Source organism: Poecilia latipinna, unplaced genomic scaffold (assembly GCF_001443285.1).
Source record: "Poecilia latipinna isolate Pla-1442-1.1 unplaced genomic scaffold, P_latipinna-1.0 Scaffold532, whole genome shotgun sequence".
In the NCBI taxonomy this organism is placed as follows: Eukaryota; Metazoa; Chordata; class Actinopteri; order Cyprinodontiformes; family Poeciliidae; genus Poecilia; species Poecilia latipinna.
Genome location: NW_015113148.1, coordinates 327557 through 336325, shown reverse-complemented (window position 1 = coordinate 336325; position 8769 = coordinate 327557).

The window sequence follows — 8769 nt, the reverse complement described above, 5'->3', positions numbered from 1 at the left end:
TTTGCTAGCTATCGCTATATGGCTTTATAGCGAGCGCTGACACACAGAGAAGAGAAAGACTCCACGCCGGGATGGCCATTTAGACCTCGACTTCAAAGGGACAGGGGGCTGTAAACCATCTTGCTAAACCAGTTTTTACTTCAGCTCTTCTCAGCAATAATATTTACCCACCATGAAGTCCAAAGGTTTTCCAAATCTTTCGAATTGTGAGAATGTCTCTAGTTCTCAGACAATCCCACAGATTTTCTGTCAGATTTAGTTCTGGAATCTTGCTTGGCCACTCCAAAGCTCTACTCTCAGTCTTTTGTTTCAAAGTTTTTGGACCGAAAACTAAAATGACTCATCATCTTGAGCTTTCTATCAGACACCACTTTCTTCAGATCATCACCCATAACATGGTTCTGAGAGATCTAAGGCAGGTTTGGATAATTCTTTGTGAAGTAATATACATCACTTTTCTAACTTTTCCTTCCACACAACTTTCCACTAGTATGGACAAATGAATTAATTTAGTTCTAAATAAGTGACTGTGATCCCATAAAAACACAACAATCCCCTCAACAAGCAGGAAGGGAGAGATAGAAACAGAAAATCATCACTTGACCCTTGATCTCTCGATGACTCTTAGAAACATTATAAGCTGTTAAGTATCCGTAGCAAAAAAAAAAAAAAAAGCTTGTTTTTAAAATTCTGAAGTTGATGTTAGATCAATAAAATGTTTCTGAATACTTCTACTAAGAGCCGCGCATTATCTTTTTGGTGAGATCATTTTTAAAACATGCTGTCCTTCCATACCCTTGTCCTTGTCTTATATATGACCGATTTTTCTTTACTCCGGCCATTGCTGTTTTTTTATTTTGTTATTTTATTTTATTTTTTTTCCAAAACCAAGTCATTTTTTTTCCACCTTCTGCATAGTGTGTGAGTCTGCTACTTTGAGCAAAACCAAATATAGTATACTGTACAGTACAATAGAGGCATGATGTAAGAACATCAGAATCAATCACATCATTCCGATTTCAGGGCTCAGCTCAGATGAGGCAAAACGTATTTTCTGGGAGAATGTGCAGCCTTAATGACGAATCCAAAGTGAAAGCAGCTTTCTATTGCGCGGCGTATTTCTACCATCTCTCCCATTGGACATGAATGCGGCATTAAACTGTCACCCCTGGAGGCTTTTTACACACCTGTACCACAAAAACTTAGCGGTAGGCAAAATTCTCTTTTCATTAGAATCGGTGTGCTGATGTGACCGCACAGCGGGATAGCTGAAAATATTATCCATGACAAGATCAGGTCTTGCGTGAGAAAAAGAGAGGAAAAGGCAGCTTTCCTTGTTCACCTCAGGGTCAGAGTGTCTAACCAATGAACACATCACACCTGTTCCAGCCTTTTGCAACCACTGCAGCCTTTCCTGGAAAATAACATCTCCAGTGGTGTGTTGTTTTGAGTTCACATCCTCAAAACGCAACGCCACACCTCCTCTATGTTACAAAAAAAAAAAAAATGCAGTTAAATGTCTCATTAATTGTAGAAGTGAACAATATTTATCACAAAATGAATTTTAATTCACAGAATTTGGATTCATTTAACAGCTTGAAATAATTACACCTAAATTAAGAATTATACAAAACAAAATTACACCAAAAGCTATTTATTTTACGATGAAATGCTATATTATTCACCAAACTGATGCCTATTTTGTAATACTGCATTTGGCATAAAACGAAACAAAAGTAAAAACAAATATACAGATTAATTTAACCTTTGCAATATTCCATAATTTGAGTGGACGTCTACCTTCGATGAAAACCTTGGCAATCAGACAACTGAAGAAACTTTTTAGAATACTGAGTTCTAATGGTAATCTGAAGGGAGAGGGATTGGGATTTGGTAAAAAAAAAAACAAAAAAAAAACAAAGTTTATGACTTAAGTCATTGGTTTTACCAGCATCAGAAAACTGCCTCAGCAGAATAAGCCGGAAGCCTTTTTGTGGTCCAGAAATACTGTGTCGCCTCTAAATTAGTGAGATTGAGTCTCTGGATCCCATATTTTCCCATTTGGCTAAAAAGAAAGATAAATATCAGTACAACTCACATTTCAAACTAAGTTGGAGCTCACTTTGTGTCAGGAAAGAGCAGGCCCACGTCACTGGATGTTTGAATTGTTTTTAATTAGGAACAACTCAGAAATGAATTGGAAATAAAAAGAAGGAAAAAAAAACACTCTTGAAGAAACTTATTGAGGAAAAAACAAACAATACAACTTGATCAAGTTTGGTTTGACTTGGCGGGAATTTCTCATAAAGTGTTGATCAACCAATTAGAAGAAGCCTGGGGAAAAAGTTTAAGTCACTTCGTAGAAGGCAACATGAAAACGTTTCATCGATGCTGAATGCTGCTTTTCACATTCATTTTATCTATGTAGCAATGGAAACTCAGCTCAGATTCAGAATAATTCATTTGGAATTTTCTCTATTTAAAAATGTTTTTGTGACTTTCCAAATTGCAGAAATAGATTATGCATTTTCAGCACAGAAATATTAACACTCAACCAATCTCTGGTAATTATTTTTGTATAAAAGCTCAAACTCAGTCAGATTCATCAAAAGAGTGATTAATTTTACTAATAATGTTTCTCACCTCTTGGTATTGAATCATTCTGAAGATGTTTTCTTTTTTGTATGTATAATTTTCCAGGCTATTTAGTTTTTGTTTAGCCATATATAGTTATTTTTCCTTTAATTGCTCTGCTAGTATTTCCTGCGCCTCCTTTTTTCATTTTAATGTATAGAAACAAAAATTCTGTTGTCGTCAGTGTGCCGTCAGAACTTCTTTGTGTTCCAGAAACAGCGTGGCGGTTTTTGCCACACGTTTTGTGATTTGCTATTTTTTAATGTGTTGGGGTTCATGTGCAGTTTTTGTTTTCTTCTGCACATAGTGATGTACATGTAGATCGAAACGTCCAAATTTGACCTCATCAGAGCAGAGCACCGTTTCCTGCATATGCTTGCTTTCCCCTGGGGCTTTAAAAACGAGGAAATGATTTTAATGCCAATATGCTTTTCTTCTCTGCTCTTTACCAAATATTAAAGCTTTTCCTTTTACAATAAAACAAACATTTACTACAGAAAATAATATACGGTAATGACTTTCTTCCATAAAGGTCAGATGTGTGCTTCCAGATTTGCCGGGGCCTTCTCGGCCGCGTCTCAGATTAATGCTCTCTTCGTTCGACCCGTCATTCTAGATGGACGGCCATATCTGGGTAGGTTTTGGAGGCGTGCCATACTCTTTCCGTTTGATGATGGATGGAACCATACTTGCTGAGATGTTGGGATTTACTTTTAATGACTTACCCTTGCTTTAAACTTCTCCACGTCTTTATTCTCCACTTGTCTGAAGTGCTCCTGGGTCTTCCATGACGCTGTTTGTTTAACCTCTTGACTGCTGAGGGCCACAGCTTCCACTGGACTTTATTTAGCAACATCACAATAAAGGTAGGCTGACCGTATCTGTAGATTTTCAGAGTTCTATTTGTAAAATGTCTCGAAAGGATATTGATATTTTCATTTCTCTTCGCATTGCACTTTATTTTGTGTTTAAAATCCCAATAAAATACATCGAGGGTGGAAAAAGTCACCAAGCCAGGAGTACTTTTGTATTTTATTTTTTGCAAGGCACTGAGGTTATGAGAGGAGTTACTATTCCCCCAGTGAGATGAATTGCAGCTGTTCATAAAACTGACTGCTCCATACATGATGAGGCAACATTCCTCCCCCGCTAATTGTTGCTATAAAACACACTTCTGTTAAACACCCTCATTACTTCATTACTGTGTACGCATACATCCTGATCCAAGTGGACGCGACTGTCTGAGGAAACCGTCAGCAGCTCTCCAGCAGATGGAAGCTGTCATCGCTCCGCTTCTCCATTTCACTTCCTCCATCTCTCTCTCTCTCTCTCTCCTCCCCATCTCTCGTTCACACTCCATCTCCCACACTCGCTGTTTTGCATGTTGTCTTCCCCTGGTTTCGTGTCTGTGTGCGTCCTCGTCGTCGCACGTTCGCCTTTGCTCGTGAAACGGGGGGAGGAGAAGGAGGAGGGGAGCGGGGGTCGCAGGTTGTCATGTATGTTTTCTTAGGCTGCAGGTGGTTTTCGTCTCACATGGATCTAAACGCGGCATAATAAACATCTGTTGTGTAAGCCATTAACACCCCGCCATGAGAGTGCGCATTAAAAGGAAGAGGGATCAGAGTGCTGCTGTGTATGTGCTAAACTGGACTGAGTCATTCTGGAGCAGCAGCAGTTGTTGTGGGCTGAGTTTTGAGTGCAGGGTGAATCGTTTTCTGGTTTGTGGTTGTGGTTGAAGTCACTTTACAAGCCTTTCGTTTTGATAGAATCTGTCTTGCAACTACTTATGTGATTTTTTATTTTTTTATTTTTTTTATTTCTAAGTTGTTGAGATTTTATTGGCCAAAATGCAAAATTTGAGACTTCTGAAAGATAGAAATGACCAGAGATAGGCTGAATTGAAAGAGAAAATTGTTTTGCACAGCCAGACTACCAAAAAATATCTTAAGAGCATGAAAAATAAAATACAATTTGGCTTGTGTTCTGTTAGTTCATATCTTTAGACATTAAAGAGAGAACAAACGAACTATCCATTGCTGCAACACAAAAAGAGATGAACATGCAGCATTGCAACTGCAATTTATCATTCCAAAGTGTTTTATCAATAACTGTTTATTTATTTATACGTGGCAGCTTGATGTAGCTTTTAAATGCGCGTGGCAAGTGCAACTGCATTCAGTAAACAGAAGAGAAAATGCTTTCCTTATTAAAGAAACATTTGTAAATGGGATGCACTGAATAGACCTGTGGCTGCTAAATTACAACACAGAAAATGATGGAGTGAACCGTCTGAGTCTCCCCAGAGATCATCTATGCACAAAAAGTGGGTGTATGCTTTGTAAAAAGAAACAGGCCAAGAAGATGGATTTCTCATTACACTCCTAAAATAGTTTTTTTTTACGTGCAAAACACTCGTTCCGTTACAGTTTTAGTCTTGGCTTTGACCGAAGGAACAATTCAAGGGATGAGGACGGGTCACATTTCAGACGACAGCAACGACAGACAACTTTAGCTGGAGGCTTCTGTGGATGCTACTTGTGAGTGTTAAAGTATACCCTGTTGTCTGACTTGGTTTTTGATATTTCATGTGTGCTGTCAGTAAAAAAAAATTCTACTGATGTTTACACAGCTGGTTTAATAAATAAGCTTTGACCACTCTCTCCAAGTATGGCTTCTAAATGTTTAACAACGGTAATTAATTACAGCTTTGACAGTTTTCTTTTTCTGTGTCTGAGCTAAATAAACTGCAGATTGTGTGTCGGTATATTGACTTCCAACATGCATAGCAACAGATGGAGGTGAGGTTTTGAAAAAAATTGTGAAAGCTACAGTATGTTATTGTGGTGCAGGTGAATCTTCACAGCCGACACGCAAACTAATCGTGCACAAAATGGTGAGACTTTTAGCTGCTTCCATTCATTACTCTTTTTTTTTTAACGCAACAACTACATAGTCACAGAAATAGCAGACAAAATGTGCAAGAGACCCAGTTATTCACAGAAATTCAATTACTGATGCATTCCCATTTACATGCGAGTAACAATGCTAATTAGAATCTAATTTAAAATTATACATTATGTGAATGTTGTGATATTTTGGACAGCAGGCTTGGTCTTAAGCTGTGGTGAATTGCAGGCAGCCTGGTCTGGTTGCCGGTTTGTTAGGTTTCCCAGTTACTCCATTCAGATGACATTTCTCCTGACTTTGTCCACCTCAGTTTAAAAAATGTCCACATAATTCTTAATCCTAAGAGCCTTGCTAACTTCTTTACAGCAACAAGATCTGGGTATTGCGACAACACTAGCTCTGTCACATTTATTTTATTTTTTTCTCCAATTACACTTAATCATTCACAGTTTTGGTACTTATCTTTTGTTGCCAGTGCTGCTCCTCTGTTTCTTCCAGAGATACATCAATGATTTTGTCACTCTGTCAAAGCAAACACGGATCACTTTTACATCGATCTTCCTCTTCCAGACATTAAATTGGAAACTCTAATCAACAGTCAAACAGAGTCACCAAAAAAAAAAAAAACATTTGGTGGTTTTGTGGGATTAGACACCCGTGAGAGAAAGCATAAAGTCCGAATAGGCAGTTTTCTTGCAACATAAAAAGATTTAGTTAGCGAGTCAAGTGAGTGTAGAACTAGGATTTTCTCTTTTTAACCTCCGAGCTTACTAAGCAGAATTCTGACTGGATGTTTATTCTTTAGGTTTTTATCTCAGCCAGTCAAGGGTAGACTTGTTAAACGTTTTGTTCGACCTGGGAAGGTTGTCTCTGTGCTGCCGGCTGAGAGCGAGAAAGGCAGGAGGAGAAGCGGCTGAACTTGTTTGAGTTTCTTGAAGACGTCTGAGCTTTCACTTGAAATGCCTGAGGAAACTTTTTGAGTTGTGAGGAGAACTGAAAAGGATTTTTCACGAAACTTGAAGAAATTCAAGCCCTGCTTTTTTTTTTTTTTTTCAAGCGACTTACTGTATGACAAACAAAAAGGGACAAGGAAACGGAATCTGCTGAATCAAGTTATTTCTAGTAATTTCTCCTTAGAAATAGTTATACAGTTGTCCATTATCAATAGATTGTGTTAGTATGCATTCTTTAAGAATAGGTTCCATTGCTTTTCATCTGCAGAGATGATCAGACGTCCATTTGTGTTTGTTTTTCTTTGTTTTCTGCTATTCACACTGATTTGCACAAGAAAGCAACTTTTTATTATTTTCCTTGGTTTTATTGCTGCAATAGGAAGAATAAAGGCCTGAAGTAAATATAATGGGAATTCTTCTGCTGACTAATAAAAAAATATATAGCAGAACATCCACAACAGAGGAAGTCTCTACCGGTATAGATAGGCATCTGTTCACAGCAGGCAGGGCTCGTTTTTCTGCCTTTTTTTATTAAATGAAAATCATTTCACTGCATTGTGCTGAGGTCCTCATATACTTTCCAGCACATATTTGTGCCATTGTTATTCATTCTGACAGTGCCGACCAATGTGGCGCCGAGTCCTTTTGTTGCTGCTGTGTTCACTCAGACGTCGTAAACTCCAAACATATTCGGAAGGAGAATGACAGGCTGAACATCTCGTCACTGTTATTAGAATGTGGCCAAACAAACCAGGAAATAAGCAGACACAAAATATATGTCCATAACTCTGAAATGAAATAGATCAAATTGACATTCTGCCTTATTCATGAAGCTACATTAAGATTAAGGAAGTATGTTCAATTGGAGATTAGACCTGAACTATGTGTCAGGGAGGGTTAGGAACAATGTTGAGGACTTTGTGGCAGACCAGGTTCTTCCACTGAATTCGTCTTCGGCAGATAAAGTGCCTGACATTTAGATATCCTATCAGTGGATGGAAAAAGCAGGTCTGAGGAGCAGAACAAAGGCTCTGATCTCTCCGCCAAGCACACCCTAACCCACAGAGCCTTGGTGTCTCTGTACAGACAGGATCCAACGTTTAAAGTCATAGTCAAAAATCTTTACGTTTTAATTTCAACCCGTCAAAGAATTGGTGAAAAGAATCTACACTTAAGTATATTTTGTTTTAAATAAAGAGGTAAATGCAGCATCCTCTATAAAACACACATTTCTAGAACTTTGCTAGTTAGGAAACTTTAAGTATGTGGCAACACAAGGATCATGAGAAAAAAAAAAAATCATCCGCAACAAGCTTACACAAAAGTCCGTATTTTATAAAATGGAGATAAAACTTCCACACACTCAAAGCTTTAAAAGTTGTAAGCTAACTGAGTCAAGCAGCTCAGAAAGTAAATCTTCATCAGGACAGACTGAGTGTCTGCATAACATAGCATGCTTGAGCCTTGATGCAGCTTTTTTTTTTTTTTTTTTACAAATGCCAAAGAAAATATTTAAGAGTGTGTCAGCCATAAATCAAATTCTAATGTGTAGGAAGACAATGCCGTCGAGTTATTTATCTAGAATATCTCCTTACACCTTTTAAGCACACAGTAGACATGCAATAGTGTAACATGGTTGCAAAGTTTTTTAAATCCTTTAACCATTACAAGGTTATTTTCCCTGAGATCTTGATCTAAATGGAGCTCAGGGTGACAGGATTGAACATTAGAATGTTTTCACGCTGAACTGATATTGTAAGCTGATCATAAGAACATTATAAGAAAAAGGAGCTCTGACTTTTCCTTTTAACAACGAAATCTGTTTGTCTGCTGTGTGTTTTCTGCACAGTTAGACAGTAGCAGGCAACTATGACCTCGTATTTTTTCTACTTCCCTTTTATTTATGACCTTGGTGCATGAAAGTACAGCAGAAAAACGACAATACAACAGACTCGATTAAAAAAAACAATTTTATCCCAGCAGAACCTCTAACTCGCAGTAGTTTTGAAAACATAAACAGCCTAATGCTGTCATGTTTGCTACCTGAACGTGGTTTTTACTTGGGTCATCCGGTGACCCAAGTAAAACCCCTTTAGGATGTACCCCCATTCTGTATATATTGTGTTTGCATCAGGAGAAATGGTTCAACAAGTACAGGGTCCTGCTGCACCAAAACGGAGTCAATTCACTTTCATCATAGTGTAAAATATAAAATATTTGTCAAAGGCTGCAATAAGATATCTACTACCAGCCAGAACGTGCTGACAGATTACTT